General features: G+C 37.8%; 1 non-coding gene across 1 annotated transcript; it reads right to left on the bottom strand.

Annotated features, from left to right (window-relative positions):
* Window positions 1-5,543: 5,543 nt before the first annotated feature.
* Window positions 5,544-5,649, bottom strand: LOC128292029 (small nucleolar RNA R71). Its single transcript, XR_008282013.1, has one exon. It is a non-coding gene; the product is annotated as a small nucleolar RNA R71 (small nucleolar RNA).
* Between the last annotated feature and the right edge of the window lie 610 nt (window positions 5,650-6,259).

Raw genomic sequence — 6,259 nt, 5'->3', positions numbered from 1 at the left:
AGAATTCCCAAGTCACTTGTTCTCTAGGCACCACAAGTCGAGTACTCCACCAATAGTAGGCGGACTCGTAGCAAGGAGATGGTACACTTTAAGCACTCATCGGTGTACAGGATAGCTCATCAAGCACCCGGATAGTGTTATCTAACCATAATTCAGCTCGCTTTCGGCATCATCATCATCCGTAGCCTTAAATTCAAGTGGCCCCATGTTTTCGAATCCTATCGACTGGGGCTTACGACCTTATTTGGTCAGCTACGGAGGTATTGTAGGTGCGGGGTTGCATTCGTCGGGAATGGAGGTGGTGGAACAGCGTGTTGGTTCGAATGTATTGATTAAACCATTCGCTCATCACACTATAAAAGGCTTGCCTAGCCTCGTCATTAGGATTATGGCCATAGGTTGAGAGTCCGCCGGCTGTCCCCTTGCGGAGCAGCGCCACACTCTCCACATCATCAGCTATCGCTCGGTTGGGATCGGGATCCATTGCTATAAACAAACATGAAGTCAAATTGTCAGAATTCATCACACTATCGATTCATCATTTAATGGCATGTATAGCTAGACCCCAAACACATCACGGTAGTCCTAGAATCGACTAAACCGTGGCTCGATACCAATAAAACTGTAACACCCCAAACCCGAGACCATCGCCGTGTCGGACCCGAGGGTTAACAAACTAAGTTCACATGTTTTTGCCCACCAATTTGACATTTCCAGTCAGGCTGGAAAACTGCGTCACTGTCGCCTTAAAAATCATATCTCGAGTTTCAAAACTCGGAAACTGGTTTCGTAAATTTTCTCTGAATTTAGACTCATATATCCATCCATGGATTTATTTCTAGGATTTTTGGTCGGGCCAATTGGTACAGTTTATTAGTTAAAGTTACCCCTGTTACAGGGATCGACTGCTCTGACCTTCGCGCGGTATAACTTGAATATCTCTCTGTACAGGGCTTTAATGCTGGTGTCGTTTGTTTCTAATGAAACTAGACTCAAAATGGAATCTGTACATATAAGGTATATCTCCTAATTATTTTTGGATAATTTATAGTGAATTTTAAAGTTGCGACAGGGAACCCAGAAACCATTCTGGCCCTGTCTCACAATAGCTTTAATATCTCTTAACCTGTAACTCCTATGACCGTTTCGTTTCTTCCATATGAAAATAGACTCATCAAGGTTCATTTACATAGCTTATTCACTATCTAATTCCATTCCTATGAATTTTGGTGATTTTTCACATTCATGCCACTGCAGCTGGCAGCATCTGTTTCAAGATAGGACTTACCTATTTGGTGGTCTCCATGATTCAACTAGCCTTACCATACATAGGTTCATATATGATCATTTTAACCATGCCAATGGCTGATCATATGACCAACATTCCCATTTCCAAGCCATAGCCACATCATGACACAAAATATATACATACAACCCACAATTAGTCTAAGTTCATGCTTCCTTTTCGAGCCATTTTCGCACGGCCGTACATACTTACATTACAACATATTTAACAAACAAGGGTAGTCCTATACATGCCATCTCAAGTTCAACCAAAATTTATACCAAAATGGAGGCTTGATAGTGTGGATGACTTGACTTCAACGATCCCAAATCCGATTGCCTCGAGCGAACTCTAGAAAACTAAGAGCCAAAGCAACGGGTAAGCATTTTTATGCTTAGTAAGTCTCAAGGAATATAATGAACTATAATTTACAGCAACACATTCACATAGCCAAATGCATCATTTCATTAATACACATTCTTACTTCATACTTCATCATTATATAAGTTCGCAAAGCATCAATCAATTCAATAACTGAAATTCATTAGTCGATTGAGCGAATGTTGCTCAAACACGCCGACTTTCCAATGCACATATAACGTACCTTATCCTTTGGGCTTTCCGAGTGTACTAATTAAATTCATTTCGCAACCAACACTCACCTCCAGCCCAAGATTCTTCGAATATAACCGGATTTAATCACGTGCACAAATGCCTTCGGTCTTAGCCCGGATAGAATAACTCGACGAATGCCTTCGGCCTTAGCCCTGATATAGCCACTAGCACAATTGCCTTGGTCTTAACCCGGATATAATTTCCAGCATAGTTGTCTTCGGCTTAGCCCGATATCATTCAATTTTTCATGCACACATACATCAATAATCATTGGACATACATATTTCATTTTCGTTACTAAGGCTCAAACACAATTATAATCATTAGCATATTCGCCTTGGGACTTAGCCGGGTGGAATTCAAATACTCATACACACATAATCAATAATCATACACATCCATATTTCATCTCACATAATTCAAGTAAGGTCACTTCTTGAGGACTTACCTCGGATGTTGTCGAACGGCTTTTTCGCTATTCGATCACCTTTTCCTTCCCTTGTCCAATTGTGGCCCTCTTAGCTCTTGAGCTAATTCAAACAAATTTAATTTATTAAAACCTCATTGTGTTTGCTTATGGCCGAATATGACAAGGATTTTAAATGGTCATATGGCCACTCTTTAGCTTGAATACACAATGGTCATGCACATTTTATACTACATCAAGCAATTCAATACAATTTATTTGAGCATCAAGGAAATGCTAAGGCCTTCAATAGGCTACCCAAGGCCGAATATTCATGTACATGTTGAGGTCAATTTTGCACTTAATAGCTCACAAAAACAGCATGCAATCTACTAATTAATGCTTTGCACATTGTGGCCCAAAACTTATAATATAGCATCAAGCACTTATATGTGTGCTAGGTCAATTGTGCTTGCAATTTCACAAGCATTCTTCCACATTTTCTTCTTTAAATCAATATATTCATCACTTAGTTCATAACCAAACATAATGTGCAATCATATATATGCATATATGAGCATGGCGAATTTTCAAGGTGTCCATAGCCATCCAAAACACAAATTTTTAACTAGCATGCAAGAAGCATGAATCATGCTCAAGAATGCATCATGGCCGAATATGACAATCATGCTCCTTTTCAACTTTAATCATGATAAAACAAAGAGAAAACTCAAAATCTTACTCATGAATAGAAAATCCATCATTGCATGCATCATCATCAAGCTTCACACTTAGCATGCAATGGCTTTATCACCATAACAACTTTGCCCAAATACCATTTCCATGGCATAACAAAGATTTGAGCCATGGCTAGCATGCACATCAAGTTAGTAACCAAGTCATGCATGAAACTCCAAACACAACCTCATACATACCTTAATCTTGGTACAAGTATGGCCAAATCTCCTTCTAGTTCTCTTCTAAACCAAAAATGGAGCAAAAATCCTTTCTTCCTCCTTATGATTTTCGGCCAAAAGATGAGAAAGGATGAACAATTTTTTGTTTTCTTCTTGGTTGCACGGCAATGGGGGGAATGCTACTCTCTCACACACATTTTTTTTTCATTCTTTTCTTAACCATGCTTATTTGTTTATGATTTCTCCCTAATGCCCAACAAAACATGTTTCATGACATGTTTAGCCCATATCTCTTTGTCATGGCCGGCCATCACTTGTAAAAAAGGGAAATTTGACATGCAAGTCCATTATTTTGCATGCATGCTTTAATTAGTCATCACATATTTCCCTATCGTACTTTCAAAGTTCACTACTAAGTCCTTTCTTATAAATTAGCACCTAATTAATAAAAATCGAGACACGAAATATTTACGCATACCAATTCCACATACAATAAGCACGGAATATAACACTTAATTATTCTTGTGACTCGGTTTCGTGGTCCCGAAACCACTCTCCGACTAGGGTCACATTCGGGGTGTCACATCGAGAAAGGGTAATGTTGAGGTTTTTTTAGGCATTCTAAAGCCTATAAATGCACCCTAAAGGAAGAGGAAAGGGGACGCGAAAAAAAGGAGGCAGGGAACTGCTCAAGCGAAGCCGATTGATCCATCTCAGAAGCCGGATTCACCATCAAGATTGAAAATCTCCCCTCAATTTCCCTTCAAGAGTTTTGGGTTTTCTTTATGTCTTGTATTCATTATTCTTTTGAGTTGTTTTCCTTTTTAGTTATGAACTAAATCCCTAAATACCAAAGGGGAATGAAACCTAAAACGAATCTTGTTATTATTTTCTGAATTGTATGATAAATATTTAACTTGTTATTAATTATGTGTTCTTAATTCTTGTTTTGATATCCCAATATACTGATTCAAGATAAAAACTTATTCAGAGGAGGAATAGACCCTGTCTAAGAGTACATTTGTCATAATTAAGCGGAGTTGATTGCGCGCCTAGAGATAGCGTGACTTGATTTTGCCGGATTAGGGTGAAACCTAATAAGGGGATCCATGATCAAGTTAATGCAACCCTAGGGTGTTAATTAGAGAAAAGTATCAGTTATAAAATCTAGGGATTAGACATTATTAGTCTTAAATAGGGATAATAACATAACTTAAGGATATCTACAGAACAAGTTAAATGAATAAATCGTCCGATTCGGAGTCAGAATAACAAGTGAAGTCTAGGTGGATTCTTCCTTAGGAATTATCTTAATTCAATCATTTTTCCAAAACCAAATCTATTTTCTGTGAATTCTTAGTTTAGATAATTAGTTAGTTAAAACAAAAACCCCTTATTCTTAGGCTAGATAATAAAAAGACAATCATTACTAGTAGTTTTAGTTCCTTTGGGTTCGACAATCCGGCCTTACTAAAACTATACTACTGTTCGATAGGTACACTTGCCTACATCGTGATAATAGTTAGTTTCATGAATGATTAATTATAAATATATAAAACTTACCTGCTATGAAAATCGCGATTATGTTTTTGGCGCCGTTGTCGTGGAACTAAGATATTAGGAACACTCAATTTTTATTACTTTAGCCATTTATTTTTCTTGCAAGTTAATTCTATTTTATTTTTATTATTATTTATTAATTTACTTTTTCTTTATCTTGGCAGGTTTTTATAGTTTATGACTAGAAGAAACCTGTTAGGACCACTACTTTTTAACGAAGAAATTGATCGCACAGTTCGCAGACACCAAAGACAAATAAGGTGGAGGTTAAGATACATAAAAAATGAGCAAGAGGATGATATTCAAACCCTAACCGAGGAGATGGCTAAAAACCAAGACAATCAGCTACCTCCTGCGATACTCGTTGAACTAGCAAATCAAAATCCTACTCCTGGTACTGTGTATGATTATACTAAACCTACTTTAACCAGAACTGAGTCAAGTGTAGTTAGGCCTGCTATTGCTGCAAATAATTTTGAACTAAAACCTAACACTATTCAAATGATACAACATTTTGTTCAGTTTGATGGTTTGCAGGATAAGGATCCAAACACTCACTTGGCAAATTTCCTGGAATGTTGTGATACATTTAAAATTAATAGCGTTTCTGACGATTGCATTCATCTTTGGTTATTCAGTTTTTCATTGAGGAACAAAGTTAAACAGTGGTTGAATTCGTTACCACGAGGGTCAATTACTACTTGGGAACAAATGACCGAAAAATTTCTATTAAAATATTTCCTGCCAGCTAAAACAACCAAATTACGTAATGATATCTCTTCATTTGTGCTGATAGACTTAGAAACTCTTTACGATGCATGGGAGAGATACAAGGACCTACTGCGAAGGTGTCCTCAGCATGGATTACCTCTATGGTTGCAAGTTCAAACATTCTACAATGGTGTGAACCCCTCAACGAAGCAAATGATTGATGCAACAGCCGGGGGAACCATCAGCAATAAAACACCTGAAGAGGCTTACGAATTTATTGAAGAGATGTCACTAAATAATTATCAGTGGCAAGTTATGAGGACTAAGCCAACTAAAATCGCAGGCGTTTATAATGTCGATTCGGTTACTATGCTGTCAAACCAGGTAGAACTTCTAAATAAAAAGATTGATGGTGTACTTGGTTTTACTCAGGTACATCCAGTAATGAGGTGCGAGACGAATGGAGGAGGAGCATGCACAGAGTATCAACCCTCCAACCCTAGCATCGAGGAGGAACAAGTCCAATATATGGGTAACAATAACTCTAGATCCCAAAATAACCGATATAGTAACACTTATAATGCAGGTTAGAGGAACCTTCCCAATTTCTCGTAGGGCGGTCAAGAAAATCAAAGACTACAACATCTTTCGGGTTTTCAACAACCACCCTATCACCAGGAAAAGAAACCTAACCTTGAAAAGATACTGTCTAAATTTATCTCGGTGTTAGAAACCTATTTCCAGAACACCGAGACAACACTTAAA

This window comes from Gossypium arboreum, chromosome 4, assembly GCF_025698485.1.
Source record: "Gossypium arboreum isolate Shixiya-1 chromosome 4, ASM2569848v2, whole genome shotgun sequence".
NCBI lineage: Eukaryota > Viridiplantae > Streptophyta > Magnoliopsida > Malvales > Malvaceae > Gossypium > Gossypium arboreum.
The sequence above is the reverse complement of the archived record's forward strand: the minus strand, read 5'-3'. Positions and strand labels throughout refer to the sequence as shown.